The 20,969-nt window shown below is 45.6% G+C and overlaps 1 non-coding gene across 1 annotated transcript; it reads right to left on the bottom strand.

Annotated features, from left to right (window-relative positions):
* Nucleotides 1-4,498: 4,498 nt before the first annotated feature.
* On the bottom strand, nt 4,499-4,687 carry LOC144691276 (U2 spliceosomal RNA). Its single transcript, XR_013579081.1, has one exon. It is a non-coding gene; the product is annotated as a U2 spliceosomal RNA (small nuclear RNA).
* Between the last annotated feature and the right edge of the window lie 16,282 nt (nt 4,688-20,969).

Raw genomic sequence — 20,969 nt, 5'->3', positions numbered from 1 at the left:
GACACGGTCCACGTCCTCACCAGTCAGCGCGATGGCGCACTCCGCAAGGTGAGTAAGAGGCCTAATGTGGGCCACTCCACTCCTGTTCTGGAGTCTCTCCCTGCTATCGTGAGCCATCTTCTCCTGCATGGAAGCAGATGGAGAGAGTGTGAGCAGGACACATGGCACTGCGTGGAATGTTTGTGTGGTGAGTGAAGCCATGGACGGGATGAGGACGCGAGCTCGAGAGGATCTGAGCCTGATGAAGATGTGAGGGTGCGTGTGAGAGTTAGTGGTGTTTTCCCTTGAGGTGTGAGATCCCTGTGGGTGTGTGATGGGTTTTTGAGTGTGTGAATTGAGAGTGATGAGGTGGTCGACTTACCCTGGCGGAACAGATGAGACCATTCATCCTCTTCCTGCTCTGGATGGCTGACCTCCTTTGAACTCCGCTGGCGCTGACTGCCACTACCTCCCAGGCCAAATTAGTGACTCTGGTGGACCTCCTGCGGCCAGAGTGGAGGTACAGGACATTGCAGCAGCTTTCCACTGCATCCAGCAGGCATCAGAGAGATGTCACTAAATCTGGGGACTGCCATCTTCTTTGCTTCTGGAGTCACCTTTTGCCTGGGGATCATCAGAGTGAGTCATCATCATCCCCTGAAACCTGGTGACTATCAACGTTTCACATGTATGTCTGCCTCATCTGGCCAGTGCAATGGCCTCTTCCTCCGTACCCTCAGCTTCCTCACCCTCATCGTGCTTAGCCCTCTTGACTTCCTCATCATTGGAAAACACGTGCCGGTCCTCCATCTCGACATCTGGCAAGCCATCCCCCCTTTGGAGTGCCAGGCTTTGTAAGGCACAGCAAACCACGATGATGTGTGAGACCCTCTGGGGAGTGCACTGGAGAGCTCCGCCTGACCTGTCAAGACATCGGAAATGCATATTCACGATGTTAATGGTCCGCTCTATCAATGAGCGTGTTGAAGAATGAGCAGTGTTATACCTCTCCTCTGAGGTACTTTTTGGCCACCGAATGCGCGTCATCAGCCATGTCTTTTGCGGGTAGCCTTTGGAGCCAACTCTTTACACGCTGAGGACTCTCAAAGATCAGCAGCATGCGAGTGACTCAATATGTACGAGTTGTGGGAGCTTCCAGGGTGTCTCACATATAATCTGCTTGTGGTGATGCACACTGAGAGAGTGGAACCCTTTCCTTTTGATGAATCATAGTGGCTGCTGCCAGGGAGCTTTTAAAGCCACATGTGTGTAGCCAATGGCACCCTGAACCTGTGGGAATCTTGACACAGCAGAAAAACCCACTGCTCTTGCAGCCTGGCTGGCGTCATCTAGAGAAAACTGGATGTAGTTGTGAGCCTTGCTAAATAGGGCATTGGTGATCTCCCTTATGCATTTGTGAGTAGATGCTTGAGAAATGCCGCAGAGGTCCCCAGTGAAGTCCTGAAATGAGCCACTCGTGAGGAAGTTCAGAGCGGTGGTCACTTTGATAGCCATTGACAATGGATAGCCTCCTAGTCCCTGCATCGTACACTCCCCCTGGACAATGTGGCAGATATGAGCCACCACATCCCTAGACATGCAAAGATGTCGATGACACTGTCTCCTGCTTATCGGTAGGTATGAGAAGCATCTTCTGAATACCCTTGGTCTTGCCGGACGCCTCTGCTCACTGGGTGTGTCAGCCTCAGCTTCTGGATGTAGAGGAGGCCCCGCAGGCCCCTGTTCATCAGGGTGAGGCTCCTCCCTTAGCCCAGCCTGGTAGCGATGGGCCCTTCTCCTCCTTTATAGTTGCCTGATTCCCAGGATGAACACAACGTTGGCTGCTCCATATATGTTTCCCTCCTGTTCATTGCTGCAGGAACATTGAACAGAAATATGAATGAACATAGGCCTCCAAAGGTCACCTTCCTGCCACTAGGGAGTGACGGAGGAGCCAAAGGGTTACTTCTCCAGTACATCCCCACTTAGTCCCTTTGTTGTGCTATTACAGCCGTCAGGATCACCTGAAGCGCACCCAGCACCCCATCCCGCCCCCTCCCCCTGCCACCCCCAGCAAATGCAACTCCAATGACAGTGCTTGTTAACCCCTACTTGCAGTGATTGAGCGAGAGTTTGTTGAGGGCAGACGGTGGGTGGTGGGGGGGGGGGGCATTCCTATGTCTGACCCTGCCAGCTGCAAGGTCTAGAGGTCTTATGGCCACTAGGCGTCTACATTTTGGCCCATGGCCCCATTTCTATTGGTTCCTTCTGATAGCCGGGATTTCCCATGAGTTGGACAAAGGAAATCATAAATTGCCCCAATTGGAATTATACTCCCACTTGAATGCGCTATGAGAGTTAAGGTGCCAAATTCCCTAAATTGGCATTTGACTGCTCCTTACTTGTCTCAGCCTTGCCTTCCTCTCCATTCGGAAAATCAGAAATTAGTTGGGTGTCCCTTCACCCAGCCCACAAGTGCAGTGGTCGACTCCACCCACAAGCCCCAAAAGCCCTCCCCTGGCAAGATTTTTCATACTTTCTTTTTTGACCGCGTCATTGATTCAACTTAGAAAATGGCGCTACTGAGATTCTACTACCAGAGCAGCTTCGACCCTCCCCCTGTAAGTGTGGAAATCCTCTCATTGGGCTGGAGGGGCATTCTGTTCATGTTTCCCTCTTTCCAATCACTCTCCTTCCTCCCCCTGAATCCTTGATCCCACCATTATCGTGGATATCCTTGTCCTACCCCTGAACCCTTTGATGTTGATGTCCCAATGCCCCATGTAGAACTGACCCCTCCCCATCTTGATGCCTATTGCACTGTGGCTGACCGTGATCTCCCTCCCGCAATGGGACCACCGAGTGCCCACTCCTACATTACCTCTTTCCCACCGACAAGCTGCAGATGCCTCTCCTGACTGTGACTGTGCCATCTGTGGCCCAGTATGAAGCCAGAAACTCACAGGACTGACATGTGTGAAGAACTGACCACGCCCTGTGCACACCATGCTGGGAACAACTGACACAGGACTGACAGGCTCTCCCCCTCCCTGGACTGGGGCAAGGACACTCATTCCAAGCACAGCCCTTTAAATTATGGCACAGAGCATTCTGGCCCCAACTACGTCTTGTGCTCTTGCCCGAGACGGCCTTTGCTTTTGGCGCCCAAATAATTCTCTCTCTCTGCCCAGTCATGTGGTTGCATGCACCCTTCCCCAGTCTCCCCTGCCTCCCCAAGTCAAGCCGTTTCCCTCCAGCCCTTCCCTTACCTCTATCTTGTCTCACAACTCCCCCAATGAAAACCTTTGCCTGCCAGCCCCTTCCACCCTGCACCCTATCCTGCCGCTCCCCCCATTCCCACCTTACCGCTCGTCTGGAATGCAGGCCCTTGACTCTGAACCCCCCATGAGCTCCCACTGGTCTTGCCTGTGCAGAGCCAGGCACGAAGTCAGAGGAGCTGTGAGTGCAGCGCGTAGGGAGGTAGGGAAACATACCTCAAAGTCATGAATGAGGTGCAGGTCACCAGGTACACGTTGCTTATATCCATTTGTGAATCACGTTGGTCTAATTAGCCATCGGCGTGACCTTTTCAACTAGAGCGGGGGCATGATTCTGGCTTTTTAATGAGTATTCATGCCACTTTAACGCATGCCAATGCAGTTCCCAACATGGTGAGGAGAGCTGCCCGACCTGCCATTAAAGTTGGGAGTAGACAATCGTGACCTATTTTTACGCTGGTGGGGAACTGATTTTTGGATGACTGCCAAATATTCCCATCCTGCCCGCCATGAAGCCCACTATGCACAGGACCGGAAATTACTGCCCATTGTGTTCCCAATGTTGGAAGCCAAGAAATTACAATCTCATTCCTGAGCCTCTTTGTGAATGCAGGGAAGTTGGTAGGGCTGGAATGACCCCTTATCAGGCAAGAGTTGAGGTGCAAGGGTTAAAACAGCAGTTTAATACGTCCTCCCTCCCAGTCTTATTGGTATTTTTTTTTACAGGGCTGTAAAATTCCACCCACTGTCTTTCCTTCCGTGGAAAATCCCCTCATTTCTGCCCTTTGGAGCCTCATTGTGGTGTGGATAGACAGGGGAATACTGAGCACGAACATCAATGCTATGGGGCTGGAATATTTGAAGGCATTTACTTTTAAAAAGCACAGCAATTACTCAAATCAACTAACTCACAACTTTTCAACCTTTCAGCTCTTAAAATAAAAGCAGGCGGAAAGTCGACATAACATTCGCAATTGTATGTAAAATCTATTCTTAGAAAGTATTTGCATTTATGAAGTGCTTTTACCAACCTTGCAATGTCCCAAAATGCTTTACCTGAAATAAAGTTTTAAATAAAACTGCAATTCTGATTTTAAATCCAAACCTAAACTTCATCAAATCTCCTAAAGTACAAGATAAGAAAATCAAAATCATGAAGGGAGTAGATAGGAGGGGGACTGTTCCCAGCAAGCGGGAGGGACGGTAAAATTCTGCCCAGCGAGTGACAATCTCTAGTTTTTTTTTGGTGCACCGTTCCCAGAGATACTGCAATACCGGGTCGATGCGTGGAGTGGACGGAGCAAGCCCCTATTCCATCTCCCTGCTCCAAAAATCAATTTAATATATGGTCCCCAGATAAGGGACGTATCAGATATTAAACTGATAAGAACAGATTGTACACCTGATATACAGCACTTGATGCAAGTCATTTAAAGCAGATCACGTGCTCATTCTATTGGCTAGGATACATCATTAAGGTGATTGGTAAAAATAACCAAAGGCATCACTGCAGGAATTCCTTAGGATAGTGTTCTAGGCCCAACCATCTTCAGCTGCTTCATCAATGACCTTCCATAATAAGGTCAGAAGTGGGGGTGTTCGCTGATAATTACATAATCTTCAGCACCATTTGTGACTTCTCAGATACTAAAGCAGCCCATGTCCAAATGCAGCAAGACCTGTACAATATCCAGGCTTGGGCTGACAAGTGGCAAGTAACAATCGTGCCACACGAGTGCCAGGCAATGACCATCTCCAACAAGAGAGAATCTAACCATCACTCCTTGACATTCAATGGCATTACCATTGATAAATCCTTCACTAACAATATCCTGTGGGTTACCATTGACCAGAAACTGAACTGGACTAGCCACATAAATGCTGTGGCTATAAGAGCAGGTCAGAGGCTAGGAATCCTGGAGGAGTAACTCACCTCCTGACTCCCCAAAGCCTATCCACCATCTACAAGGCACAAGTCAGGAGTGTGATGGAATACTTTCCCCCTGCCTGGATGTGCTCTGCTCCCACAACACTCAAGAAGCTTGACACCGTCCAGGACAAAGCAGCCCACTTGATTGGCACCACATCGACAAACATTCACTCCCTCCATCACTAACACAGTGGCATCTACAAGATGCACTGCAGATACTCATCAAGGCTCCTTAGGCAGCACTTGCCAAACCAACGACCACTACCATCTAGAAGGATAAGGGCAGAAGGCACATAGGAACACCATCCCCTGGAAGTTCCCCTCCAAACCACTCACCATCCTGACTTGGAAATATATCGCTGTTCCTTCGCTGTCGCTGGGTCAAAATCCTGGAACTCCCTTCCTAACAGCACTGTGGGTGTACCTACACCACATGGACTGCAGTGGCTCAAGAAGGTAGCTCACCACTACCTTCTCAAGGGCAATTAGGGATGGGCAATAAATGCTGGTCCAGCCAGCGATGCCCACATCCCATGAATAATGAATCAAGGTAAAAGAAGAAAATCATTTTTAGACAGCAAATGGCTAGAGTCTGAAATGCACTGCCTGAGATTGCGGTGGAGGCAGATTCAATCATGGCTTTCAAAAGGGTATAGGTTTATTATCTGAAGTGAACATATTTTCAGGGCTACAGGGAAAAGTTAGGGGAATGGGATGAGCTGAGTTGCTGAATCAGGGAGCTTGTGTGGACACAATGGGCTGAATGGCCACCTTCAATGAAAATCTATAGGTTTTGAGATTCTGAAGATAGCTATATTTTATGTAATAACATTTTGGCTTAGATATTCAGGATTTTTTGTGCAACAAATGATCCCTATGCCTGAGTGGTAAGGATTTTGGTCATTGATATTGGGCCTCAGGCTTCATTAACAGTGAGCCATTGATCTATAGACAGTAACAGGCAGCACAGCAATGAAGTGAGATAAAAGACCAGGCCACTGTGACAGCAACAGCCATCCTCAGGTAAGTGATGAAGGGAGGCAATCTGGAAATTGGCATTCAGGTTGGGAAGGGGTGATGGTTGGGTCAGGAAGGGGGTGCTGATTGGGTCAGGAAGGAGTAGTGATTGAGTCAGGGAGAGGCTACGTTAGGCCAGGAAGTGGCTGTGATTAGGTCAGGCAGGGGCTGTGATCGGATCAGGGAGGAGGGATGAGTGGGTCTGGAAGTGGATGGTGGGGGGTGCGGTCAGATGACTGGGAGGAAGATATAACAAAAATAGCAGGAGGGTGTGGGGGTTGAGGATTGGCAGTGATCAGTGGGGGGTGCAGATGGTGGGAGCAGTGCCTGGCAGCAGCCCAAGTTCATTAAATGTGAGGTTAGAACCATAGAACCATAGAAATGCTATGGCATAGAAAGAGGCCATTCAGCCTGTCGTGTCTGCACCGGCTAAAAATTGAAAATAAAAAACTAGCTGCCCATTCTAACCCCATCTTCCAGCACTTGGTCCATAGCCTTGCTGGTTACAGCCTTCAGGTGCAGATCCAGGTAACTTATAAGTGAGATGAGGGTTTCTGCCTCCACTATCAAACCAGGCAGAGAATTCCAAACACTCACCACCCTCTGGGTGAAAAAGTTTTTCTTCATGTCCCCTTTAATCCTTCTACCAATCACCTTAAATATATGCCCCTGATCATTGACTCCTCCACTAGGGGAAACAGGGCATCTCTGTCTTCTCTATCTAGGCCCCTCATATTCTTGTACACCTCAATCAGGTCACTCCTCAGCCTCCTCAATTGCAAGAAAACAATCTCAGCCTATCCAATCTTTCCTCATAGCTGCAATTTTCAACCCCTGGCAACATTCTTGTAAATCTCCTCTGTATTCTCTCCAGAGCAATTTTGTCCATCCTGTAATGTGGTGACCAGAGCTGTACGCAAAATTCCAGCTGTGGCCTAACCAGCTTTTTATACAGTTCCAGCATTACATCCCTGCTTTTGTATTCAATACCTCACACAATAAAGGAAAGTATTCCATATGCTTTCTTTACCACCTTATCCACCTGTCCTGCCACCTTCAGGGACCTGTGGACATGCACTCCAAGGTCTCTCACTTTCTCAACTCCTCTCAATATCCTCCTATTCATTGAGTATTCCCTTGCTTTGTTTGCCCTCCCAAATACATTGCCTCGCACCTCTCTGGATTGAATTGCATTTGCCACTTTTCCCCCAACTCAACCAAATTATTCATATCATTCTGGAATCAACAGCTATCCTCTTCACTGTCAACTACGTGGCCAATGTTTGTGTCATCTGCAAGTTTCCCAATCATACCTCCCACATTGAAGTCCAAATCATTAATAAAAGCAGCAAATAGCAAGGGACCCAACACTGAGCCCTGTGGAACACCACCAGAAACCATTTTCCATTCATCTATCAACCATTACCCTATGCTTCCTGTCGCTGAACCAATTTTGGATCCAAATTGCCACATTCCCCTGTATCCCATGGGATTTTACTTTTCTGACCAGTCTGCCATGTGGGACCTTGTCAAAGCCTTACTAAAATCCATGTAGACAACATCCACTGCACTACCTTCATTATTCCTCCTTGTCACTTCCTCAAAAAACTCTATTAAGTTAGTAAGACACGACCTTCCCATGGCAAAACTATGTTGACTATCCCTGCTTAGTCCATTCCTTTCTAAATTACAGTTTATTCTGTCTCTCAGAATTGATTCTAATAGTTTTCCCACCACCGAAGTCAGACTGACCGGCCTATAATTATTTGGCCTATCGCTCGCACCCTTTTTAAATAATGGTATAATGTTCGCATGCCTCCAGTCCTCTGGTTCCTCGACTGTATCTAGTCAGGATTGGAAAATGATCCTCATAGCATTTGCTATTTTCTCCCTGGCTTCCTTTAACAGCCTGGGATACAATCCATCTGGCCCTGGTGGTTTAACCACCCTCAAGGACGTCAGCCCCTCCAGTATATGCTTTTGTAACTAATTTTTCATACTCCTCATCTTTAACTAGAATATCTGCATCATCCCTCTCCTTAGTGAAGACAGAGTCAACGTACTCAGTGAGAACGCTGCCCACATCTTCAGTATCAACGCACAAGTTACCATGTACATCTCTGATAGGCCCTACCCTTTCCTTATTTATTCTCTTGCTCTTAATGTAAAGCATCTTTGGGTTTTCTTCGATTTTACCTGCCAATATTTTTCATATCCTCTCTTTGTTTTCCTAATTATCTTTTTTACTTCACCCCTGTACTTTTTATATTCCTCTAGGCTTCCCACAGTATTAAGATTTTTGTGACTGTGATAAACTTTCTTTTTCTGCTTTATCTTACCTTGTATGCTTCTAGATAAGCAGGGGTTCTAGATTTGGCAGTATCGCCCTGTTTCTTTGGGGGGCGCATGTCTACACTGTGCCTGGAGAATCTCGCTTTTGAATGCCTCCCACTGGTGTGTTACTGATTTCCCTTCAAGTAGCTGTAACCAGTCCACTTTTGCCAGGTCACCTCTCAGCTTTGCAAGATTTGCCTTTCCCCAATTTAGAACTTTTGCTGCTGTCCTACCTTTATCCTTTTCCATAATTATGCTAAGTCCAACAATATTATGGCCAGGTTAGGAGGAACAGAATTGTCCTCCTGGCTGTACATTCAGATAAGTCTATTTTAACATCTTACTTTGTTAGGGCACATGTAAGCGCTGGTTTTCCTACATGCAGTCAGTGCTGGCAGCCTCACCATAAAGCTGTGGGGTGCTCAGGCAGACATTAGACCACCATTTGCCTATGCAAAAAGCCTAACACTTATTTCAGGTGCAGAAGTTACACACTGATTTTGTTGCCATTAGCAACATGGCGGGGGTGTACTAATATCTCAAGATGAGCATAAGGGTATGGTATACATGCCTTCATACCTCAGATTCGTCATTTCATCTTGACCTGTCAGTTTGAATGGATATATATATAACATAAGGGAAGAGGCTCATGTTTGATAAATGTTTCCATGTTTCAATGTTAATATGCAGACGGGCATCTCATTTGTAGGATAATGGCCCAGAATTTGCTGGCAAAATAATGGTGAGTTTAATTTCATCATTAGTGTGTAAAAAAACACTGAGAGTTTCAAATCACCACTCCTCTATTAGCCTCCAGCAGAGGCTCAGCATCAATGTGCCTGCGAGCATCAAGATATTACACTGTGAATATGGATTGAACTTACACGGAAAATCAGGGATGCCATTTTCACATTGTAAGGACCCTTTTAATGAGGTGATTTATAGTCCTGACATGACATTCAACTTCAGAGGCCCAGAAAGAGAACAATTGCATTTGTGGTGTCTCATGCCATTGTTCTGAGAAGTTTTTTTTTAAATTTTACAATTTTTCAAAGTAAAGTTTGGGCCACACTAGAATTCTCTGGCGAACTGTGGGTGGTAAAGTGGGCACAATTCAGATTGGTTAAGTGGCTCAATGCCTGGTGTAAATGAACTGGGTATTTACAGCACATAGTTCTCCCATTTATAATTGGCGATTATTATCAGAGATCTGCAACTAGTGTGGAATTTGCATATTTAAACAGCCTCCTACCTGAAACAGGTGTGTGGGCTGGACAACCCTTTATAGATCCATCTGAGCATTGCCTCAGACCAGCCTTAATGGCAAGGCCCATGTGGCTCCTGATTTCCAACTGCTGACTATAGGTGAGAAATGAACTGCCAGCAGTTGAATGTTGCACCATTATCATTTTCAAGCCTTTGTGTTGAGCAGCAAAGATCTATAACCTAAGCAGTGGAAATGTATGAGTGAAGAGTCAGTTGAAGCACACCATCATTGCTGATAGATTCCGTTCATTTACCACACTTGTTCAACATGCAACCTAGTGAGTGCCCCTACCCTCTGAGTCTTGCAGTTATATTTCTAAACCAAAATCAGAAATAAAACACGTATATTGCACACATTATTTTTAAAGAACTTTGTCAATTTAACACTCTTGTTTCTGCACAATCCACCTCTTCTAGATTAGATCTTTCATGGATTTAATTTCAACATCTCATTGAGAACCTACTGACTTCAAATTTTATAATCTCAACATTCTTACAAATTCATATTTATTTGTTACTTGAGTCAAAATCATTGTCCAAAATAATTTAGTCAATGGGGTCTTTTTCATAGGTAGGTTTTCTAAAGTAAAATACTACAACTTGCAAAAAGATTTGCTTTACTTGGCTAAGTCATAAGGCTCTGAAGTTAGGAATCTGGGCAGGTTATTGTGTGCAGTGGGAATTTTAGATAGTGCTTTAGAAAGTGCAGTTTGCCATCTATATCACAGCATGGGCTTTGTTCATTTGGAAAATATACGTATAAAGAGAGAAAGGGGAGTGTTTCTGAAGTGAGACTATGTACATTTCAGTATTGTAACTGAAGCTGAAATTGTGTTTTGTGTTTCCCACAGGCAATGGGGGGAATTTTAACCACCAAAGTCAGGCTGGTTTCAGCTGGATGGGATGTTAGAATGTTAAAAATCTGAATCCCGACCTCAGCACAGCATCCATTGCTCTATTTATGGTTGTACTGGTGGCAGCAGGAGGCGAGTAACCAACCTGTTCACAGGAGGTGGGCTGGCAATTTAAATATTATAATGAGGCAGTGTGTCTCATATTTAATCACATTGAACTTTAACACTGATCAACCTGGTTTTCTGGACTTTGGGGGAAAATTGACTCAAGGGAAGTAAGAGATAAGTGCCTTTCCACTTAACTGCTTCACCAATTTCCAATGATCAGACACCCACCACACAACCCTTCCGATCTCCTCCACAAGGCCCCTAATCTGTCTCTGGCCTTGGATCTCCCCTGACGCCAGCCTCCCCGGGATTGCATGGCTGCATATCAATCACCCCCAATCCCAGCCTCCTTGGTCTTTCCTGGCTTTGGACTCCGATCTTCCTCGCAGCCGTCCATGGAGCCCAGTCTTCCATGACTGCTCTATCCTGCCTGGCTGTGGTCTGGTGCAGCTTTTCAATCTGGTGAAGAAACACAGACAAAAATTGGTCATCAATCCTGTTGTAAAATTCAGCAGGCCAGCCTTCAGCGAAAACTTGCTCTTCCAGGTTTCCCAACCCTGATCCAACCTCCCCTCATTCCAACCCTCTGCCTATGATCCAGCCCAATGAATCAGATATAATTGAAAGCATTTAGGACTGAGATTATTTAGATAAAATTCACAAATGCAGCTGCCCACCGGTGATTTCTACCGTTGTTTTAAAATTCCTAAATGGGAAGATCAAGTGTCTTTTTAACATTGTGAATGAGTCAACTTGCTGCAAAATGGGACATTTTAAATATTTGTTTTTGTAGCCCAAGCATCCTTTAATAAAACGATGAAAATATCAGTCAGCTTCATCTCCTGGGTCTAATATTCAAGGGGCAGAATATTTCTCTCATTGGGTGGGCGCCAGCCCGACATGAATGGGAGAAAAAAAGTGCGCGATGATGTCAGGCGAACGTCCCAATGTCATTGCACACTCTCACAGTATTTCACTCAGTGGGCACGTGCAAGAGGTGGCAGCGTGCCCGCCGACAATTAAGTGGCCTATTATGGCCCTTAATCAATTAATTAAATGGAATTTTTCGCTGCCTGTCCAACCACTTGGTTGGCGGGTGGGTGAATAGGCCAGGTGGCCTTTGCATTTTTTGCGAAACCTCATCCACGGACGGGATGAGGTTTCAACCAGTGATTAATAAAATAATAAAAGCTTTTAAAACTCATTATTAACATGCCCCTGCTCATGTGACGACTCTGTCGGGCTGATTTCGCTGTCCGCCCACCTTCCTCAATTTTTAAATGGGCCGGGATGACGTCGGGGGTTCCTCCTGATGTCATCCCACGTCATTTCCCGTCGGCAAGCAGGCCCCACCCCCAAATCACCGACGGGAAAATTCTGCCCAAGGAAAACATGCCCCCTCATATGATTCTATATGAGGGGGCACGTTTTCCTTGGGCAGAATTTTCCCGTCGGTGATTTGGGGGCGGGGCCCGCTTGCCGACGGGAAATGACGTGGGATGACATCAGGAGGAACCCCCAACGTCATCCCGGTCCATTTAAATATTGAGGAAGGCGGGCGGACAGCGAAATCAGCTGTCCGCCCGCCGACCCATCAATGGCCAATTAAGGCCATTGACAGGATAATTAAGCTTATTAAATGCTCTGCCCGCCCAACCTTAAGGTTGGTGGGCAGACCAGGAGCCCCAGCGGGCTTCTGATAATACTTGAAACCTCATCCACCGGCGGAATGAGTTTTCATGTCCGTTTTTAAAAACTTGAATAAAGTTTATGTGCTTCTTATTAACATGTCCCATCTCATGTGACATTGTCACATGAGGGGGACATGTTAATAATTTTAATATTTTTCTATTTTTAAAGATTTTTGTACTGTCACTAACCTCCCTGTGACAGCACTTAGCCTCAGGGATCACTTTGACAGATGGGGAATCCCTCCACCCCCCAGACAGGAAGCGCATAGTGCTTGGAGGGTTTTCAAAATTCGCACATTTTTCATATCATCAACAAGGATATGACTTTTGGACTTTTCTGGCAGAGGATCCAAATGCTGGGTTAAGTGTAGAAACCTGCAGACATGAGGCTAGGATGAGAGGAGACAGAATACACATTCTTCCCTTTAAAACAATCAACCCAGAGAAAGACTTCATCTTACAGAAAACTAAAGCCCATCAAAATCTTGCATAAATAATCGCTACTAACTACTAAGGCAGGAAGGCCGCAATCAATGCAATTGTGCGAACCCATCAATACTCCACACATACAATGGCTTTCAGTTCAAGGCTAGTTATGGGGACAGGAAGACAACAATAAACATCATGCGAGCGCATTAAAAACAATGAGACAACAATCACCTGAAGAAGCCCAAATCAGACAAAGAATTAACCTTGATTTGGTTTAAGATAAGAAATTCAAAAAAAAAGGACAGTATAACTGAGCCACCAGTTACGAGGGGAGGAGATCTGAAGGGTGAGCAGTTTTTGGAGCGGTTGAAGCAGAGTTTAAGCAGGGAGTTGAGCCAAGCAGGGAGGAGATCCGGAGGTTTTCAGGCCCACAGGCAACATCACAGCGAGGGGCATGGGGTGGCAGGCTCAAGCGAAGACAACAAGGCCGCAACCGCAGCCCTCCATGAAGATCGACCACCCACAACTGCGCCCTCCACCCAACTGAAGAACCTTTGCAGATTCCACATACCAGGACCATGTGGGGACGGCAGGCCCCAGAGGACACAAAGAGCGTACCCCAAAACTGAAACTGGCTTACCTGGCTGGATTTCGAACCGTCAAGGAACCCTTGTTGGTGAGCATGATGATCCCTGACCTCTCCTAGTTCAATTTAGTTAGGTTTTTGGGGTGGGACAAGGGTAAGGGGATTAGTAGCATGATTTTCCCTCATTATGCCGTGTGTTCCCCATTCTTAACTAAGTGTACTTTGTAGGTCTGTATAATCTCAGTGTAATCCTAATGTTATAAATTCATTTGTGACTTCAATAAACCCAGTTTCTTTTCTTGCACCAAAACCAGTTGTCTGCTGCACTTTGTCACAACCCCCAAATAAGTCCAAGGTCTAGAACCCAGGGAGTGGGAGCGATTCGGACCGCTCAGAAGTCAGAGGTGAAGCTGACACACACCACCACCCCCTACACACTTCCTGTCGGGCAGGCCGCTGGGTGGGCCTTAATTGGCTCGCCCACTCAAAATGGCGGCAGGCCCCGTTTCGGTGGCGGGGTTCGGTTGCCCGCCTGCAGCCAAGCCAGTGGGGCCCACCAAGGTAAAAATTCTGGCCCTTATTTTTCAATTGTTTATTTTTAATGTTAAAAATCTTCAGCTCCCTGAGGTAGCTCTGTGCCTTCAGGGAGCTTTTACTGAGTGCACTCGTGCGCATGCGCTGCCTTCCATGCTCGCCCTCCTTTCCCTCCTATCCAGGCAGCGCTGTTACAGCACGCGATTCACAATCACTGGCCATTAATTGGCCAGCCAGCGTGAAATCGCGATCGGGGCCCGATCGCGGGCAGAGGTTGATTTTGCGGCTGCCCCCAGGCCTGCCCGCCATGCCAGCCCAATAAGGTAAAAATCCTGCCCAAAGAATCGAAAAGGGAAAAGAGTACCTGGAGAAGTGATGTTCTGTCCTCAGAAATCTCTCGTCGGCTTTGTAAGTATAATATGCTGTATTATTTATTATATATTCTGGTGAAATACTGTGGCAGAATGAAGCTGCTACATCCATTTTTATTTCATTGACAGGCTGTCTGACTTTTACTGCTTAGATTCTTTCTGCAGTAGCCAATTGCAGTGTCAAATGTTTGTTGATGGCTCAACATGTTGCTCAATTGCGCAGTAACTAAAAGTTAAAGCTACGAGACGAAAATGCTAGAAGAATACAGCGGGACAGTCAGCACCTTTAGATGGCTAACAGCCACCCTTTTTAATAGAGAGATGGCAGGTGCAATATGCACGAGCCCCAAAGCAGGTATACACTAGGGGGAGCTGCAATGTGGAGGGCTGTCCAATCTTAATGGCCAGGTCTCATTTGATGTGTTTTCATGGATCACAATTGGATTGGATCACAGCGTGGAAGCTGAGAATTTCGTGAAGAATAAGTTGGTCTTATACGCCCAATCTAAGTCTCATGTTTGTGTCTAGATAGCTAATATTTAGGTCTTTTAGGAACAAGGATTTAGGAGCAGGAGTAGACCATTCAGCCCTTCGAGCCTGCTCTGCCATTCAGTAAGGTCATAGCTGACCTGATTCTGGTCTCATCCCCACACAACTGTCTGACCCCATTAGCCTTTTGTGTTTAGTATCTCAATGGTTGGGGTTAAATTTGAGTAAATAATTTAGTCTTTGGTTAGTTTTCTTTCAGGAGCAAATAGAAAATAGCAATGTAGAGTATTCTTAATTAACAGAATTCAATGATGTCTAAGGAGTTTATTTTAAATGCCTAATTAGAATGGAGATCTTGTGGTACAGTAGGTAGCGCCCCTACCTCTGAGTCAGAAGCTCTGGGTTTGAGTCCTACTCCAGGACTTGGTAGCCAGTGCAGGTGTGTTCATAATGTGGCCAAACAAACTGAGTGTCAACCTGCAAATCCTTCCAACGCACGCCAATGGCAGATGGTAAGAGCGGGAGATATTCCTGGTCAGCTATCTGATGGAAAGTACGCTGGAGGCTCTACTACCACTGTCCATAGCTCCAGACTACAACATGCATGCTGTAACAGCAACTCTCCATAAGTGAACTGTAATACACGACCACAATCAGAATGGATATATAGCTACTATCCACAGCCTGCAATTCCTGCACCATGTGGGAACTTCAGGGCTATTCATGTGTTCCGGAGGATTACAGCAAGTGCCTCCAGCCATTGAACTCACACTGAGGCCAGAATACTGCCATGTCCCCGCAGATGGGATCAATGGCAGGCAGGGAGCAGAATTCAGCGGGAGGCACACAAATCAGTTTCACACCGATATGAATTTTCAGCGGGATCTTCCGATGCTGCTCACCATGGCGGACCAGGAATCCCACTAGAGGTCAGCATGAAGTCGATTTGCATCCAGTTAATGTGATGCAAATGAAGGCCCAACTGGATTCGCCGCCCCCCGTTCCCGATTCTCCATTACACCAGCAGGAAAATACACCGGTCCAGCTACAACACTGGCATCCACCTGGCTATGTGTAAAATTGCCCAGGCGTCCCCTGTACACAAGAAGCAGGACAAATCCAATCCGGCCAATTACACCCCATCAGTCTACTCTCCATCACCAGTAAAGTAATGGAAGGGGTCATCAACAGTGCCATCAAGTAGCAGTTGCTCAGCAATAACCTGCTCACTGGCGCCCAGTTTGGGTTCCGCCAGGGCCACTCAGCTCCTGACATCTTTACAGCCTTGGTTCAAACATGGACAAAAGAGCTGAACTCCTGAGGTGAGGTGAGATGACTGCCCTTGACATCAAGGCCACAGTTGACCAAGTGTGGCGACAAGGAGCCCTAGCAAAACTGGAATCAATGGGAATCAGGGAATTGTGGCTGTGGTTGTTGGAAGTCAATCATCTCAGCTCCAGAACATCACTGCAGGAGTTCCTTAGAGTAGTATCCTAGGCCCAACCATCTTCAGCTGCTTCAATAATGACCTTCCTCAATCCTAAGGTCAGAAGTGAGGATGTTCGCTGATGATTGCACAATGTTCAGCACCAATCGCGACTCCTCAGATACTGAAGCAGTCCATGACCAAATGCAACAAGACCTGGACAATATCCAGGCTTGGGCTGACAAGTAGCAAGTAAGAATTATACCACTCAAGTGCCAGGCAATGACCATCTCCAACAGAGAGAATCTAACTATTGACCCTTGACATTCAATGGCATTACCATCGCTGAATCCCTGACTATCAACATCCTGGGGGTTACTGTTGACCAGAAACTGAACTGGACTAGCCATATAAATACTGTGGCTAACAGAGCAGGTCAGAGGCTTGGAATCGTGGGATGACTAACTCACATCCTGTCTCCCCAAAGCCTGTCCACCATCTACAAGGCAGAAACCAGGAATGTAATGGAATACTCCCCACTTGCCTGGATGAGTGCAGCTCCCACAGTGCTCAAGAAGTTTGCCACCGTTCAGGACAGTGTTCACTGTGAAACAACTTGAGATCAAATTTTCCTGATTTTACTTTGCCTACCACGTACTCTAGGTGCTGTCCTAAAATCTGCAGCAGGGGTGAAGGCTGCCTGTGGAGTCATTTGCCCAGTTGCCTTTGATGATATCGGCGGCCATCCTCTGGAGCGCTGAGGCCTAGAGGGGCCCTGCTTACTTTGAGGTAAAGGATTCTATGATGGGGAGGGTACAGCAAAGTGTAGGAATGCAGTAGGAATTAAGGATTTGATAGTCAGTGGACAAATATTCAGTTTTACTATCCTCAGCATGAGGCACATATGGTATTTTGCGTTCTTTGTTCCAAGGAAAGGGACATCACAGAAAAGGTGCAAAATCTGCGAAAGGAGAGGAAAAAGCCAGAAGTCCTGGTCCATGTTGGAACCAACAATTTAGGGAGGAAAGGGGTTAAAGTCCTGCTGTCAGAGTATAAGGTGTAAATATTGGCCAGAATATTAACACTGAGGCACGTTTAGCAGGGTGAGGTGCACCAAGGTTGGACCTCAACATAAATTGTTCTTTTATTCTTATGCCTCATAACAGTATTTATATATTTAAGTGATTTTGTTATTGGAATGAGTGTTACATTTTCAAAATGGATAAACTGTGCAAATGTAATATATGTAGTTTGCTGTAAGCCAGCTAACGTGTAAATGGAAACTTTGTATGGGCGCACAGGCATCAAACTGGAATTCCTAAGGGAGGTCACAGAGTCTGTCAATTCTAATAGTTTATCAGCCTATTGTATAAAGGTAAGGAAACTCTTCATAACTTCGTGACTTCTGTTTGTCATTGATGTATTATACTGATAATGTTTTCTTGAACACTGGTTGCAAAGAATGATATGTGATCCCATTTTTGCAATAAAGTGGCAGTTGACTTCAGAGGCAAAGAATGCTCAACAAAATTGATTTTTGGCAGCCCGACTTTACTTATGACAGTCTGCCAGACATCTGGCTATTTCATAGGCCGACAAGAATTCCTGCTTTGAAGCAAACCAGTAATCAAGTAGCCATCTAAATGACAGGAAGGTAAGATTTTTTAATATCTGTGGTTTTGACTGTCACATTTCTCGTAACCATGGCCTCTTTAATTGAAGGTGTGAAAGCCTTACAATGACAAAATAAGTTGGCCTGGTCGCTTAGCTTTTTTTTTAACCTCAGAAAAGTTTACAAATTGCACTCACCTCCGAATTTGACATCGGACAACCAAATAAATTATGAAGGGTGCAAAAGACACAACATATAAGCCTGAAATAGATAAAGTGTTGGAAATACATAGCAGGTCATTCAAAATCTGATAGAAAGATAGGTTAATGTCCCAGGCAGAACCTCCCAGCCCATTGAAGTGTCCTAGTTCAAACATTAGCCCATTTTTTTGGGGTACCGAAGGACATTCTGTTTACTTTTCATTTTCTATTTTTATTTCTAATTTTCTGAATTTTCACGTCTTCATCTATTCCAGCACCATTGCCTTTGTTGTTTGAAAATTATAACGATTTAGATGAAGACAAATGCAATACAAGTAAAGTGATTATTTTCACTATGGGATTTATAGTTAAAAGTTAAAATAATCATAATAAAGTTAATCCTGATGTTTGAATAATTTATCGATTGTAACATTTTACCTTGTCAAAACTATCAGCATAGCAATCTGTGAGCTGGAAACTTGTGGGGGTAAGTTAGCCCAGTTGACTAGGTGACTAGAGTGTGGTGCAGACTGAGTCCAATGGTGCGGGTTTAATCCCCTTACCAACTGTGGTCGTTTATGGAGAGCTTCCTCCTTGCCTTGCCCCAAGCTTGATGCAGGTAGGTACCCTCCAAGCTATGTAATCGTTTATCTGTATCTAACAGATAAAGATGCCTCTGATCCTTCGTGGACTTCGGCTAATTACCATCACCAGGAACTGAAAAGTTAACAAACTGACTGGCTCAGTTAGATAGTTATTTCCCTGGGATTGTAAGCAGTGTAAATGTTGCAACTGAGCTCCACCAATTGCATACAGGATAAACCTGGAACTGGAACAACAACAAAAATAGCATTTTTAGAGCAAAATGTCGCAGAAAAATGTCCCAAAGCACCTCACAAAGGTCTTATCAAAAACGAACGCTAATCCGAAGAAGAAGCTCTTAGAAGGGTTGAACAAAAGCTTGGTCAGAAATGGGTTTTAAGAAGGACCTTGAAGTATGAGGTGGAGGTTGGAGGGGTTTAGAAAGGAAATTCCAGAACATGGGACCTGATAGCATGGCAGCCAATGGTGGGCGGAGTGGTAATGGAGGGGAGAAGGGATTGGATGTGGCTAGGGATGGGAAATGCAGAAGACACCAGAATCAGAGAAAATGAGAGTTCAGGACTGGATATTTAGAGCTAGAAAATGGCTGCAGAGATAGGAAATAGCAAGGCCAGTAAAGGCTTTAAACATGAGAATGAGAGCCTTCAGTTTGAGGCATTGATTAGAGAATACTGACGTGATGGGGGAGTGGAAATTTGTTGTCCATATCCTAAGCAGCACAAAGTTTCGGAGGAGTTGATATTTATGGAGAGTGGAGGGAGATTCCAGAAGTACACTGGGGTCAATCATGTCTGAAAGTGGAAATAGCATTGATGAAGGGTATATTGGCTGATCTATTTAGATAGAGGCAGAGATGTTACTGTGGTGGAGTAGCTGTCCTTTGTGATGGGCAGGATATCCAGATCGTTTCCAGTTATAGAATCACAGAATCGTAGAATGTTGCAGCACAGAAGCAGGCTTTTTCACACATTGTGCCTATGGCATTGCTTTTTAAAAAGCGATCTAATTAGTCCCTTTCCCCCTAGCCGTGCAACTTTTATTCCCCTTCAAGCAGTTATCATATTTCCTTTTGAAAGTTATTATTGAATTTGCTTCCACCACCCTTTCAGGGCACACATTCCAGATAATAACAACTTGCTGCTGAAAAAAACTCTCCTTATTTCACCTTTGCTTCTTCTACCAATTACTACCTCTGTCACAGATGGTGGGTGGAGGTAAGGTTTTTGTTTCGGTCCGTTAGCCTGTTTTTCTGTAAACAATATATCACTAAAACTAATGGACAGATTTCAGTAAAACTTGGTACACAGAAAGGGTGTGGCCTAAAGAAGAACTGAATAGTTTTTGGCATAGATGCGGCTCTGAATCCAGGTCCTAGAATTCTTTTAATATTGGGAGATTAGACAAACTGACTTTTATTTAAGATATTGTGAATTGTTTTATTTAGAATATTTTTGATTGTTTTAGGATGTTATGGATTGTACCAGCTGTTGTGGTGCATTTGTCACAGCTGTCAATATGTGAGCAGAGTTTTCAGAGCAGATTGTTGGTTGTAGATTGGCCTAAAGCCTCCTCAGTGAGATGGAAGCTCTTAAAAGGATTTATTTTTTCATCTTTGTAGTTACAGAACATCAACCAGGAAGGAGGAGAAGAAGTTGCTGGAGATCAACAGCTACGAAACCCTGGAGGAAAACGTGGCATTGCATGGTGGGTGGGCCATCATGCAAATGGCTCTGCCACGATGCAGCTCTCGGAAGGTGAGAGGTCTCCATGCAGCATCTTTGACTTTGCTGATGCTTCGGATCTGCTTCGGAACTTCACAGACATTGCCATGGGCTCGCACCATGTTCTATGGTCTCGTTTGATGCCTCAGCCTTGTTTTGGAACTTTATGGACTTCACCATGGGCTGGTAAGGATGCTGCAAAGTGTAGGGGTGTGGGGAATAGGCAGGTTTAGATGTGAATGGGTGAGGAAAGGTTTTAGGGGGGGTGAAACTATTGGTGGGGGGGGTGGTGAAGGTTTTGGGGGAGCTGAACATGGGATGGGGGAGGGAGTTTGGAGAGGGAGCAGTGTCCATGAGGACAACGGAGTATGGTGAAAGGAAGGAGTGAGTGTGGAGGAAGGAGTGAGGGTGGAAGAAGGAGTAAGGGGTAGGGGGTGGGAGGTCCAGGTGAATGTTAGAGGGGGGGGTTTGTGGAATCAATGACTGCCTCCTGGGGAGTGTACTCAGGGTGGGTATGGTAGGAGGGAATGGTTAGAGTAAC

The sequence above is a fragment of the Cetorhinus maximus genome, chromosome 15 (assembly GCF_964194155.1).
Source record: "Cetorhinus maximus chromosome 15, sCetMax3.hap1.1, whole genome shotgun sequence".
NCBI lineage: Eukaryota > Metazoa > Chordata > Chondrichthyes > Lamniformes > Cetorhinidae > Cetorhinus > Cetorhinus maximus.
Note: the sequence above shows the minus strand (reverse complement) of the source record. Positions and strands in the feature narration are given on the sequence as shown.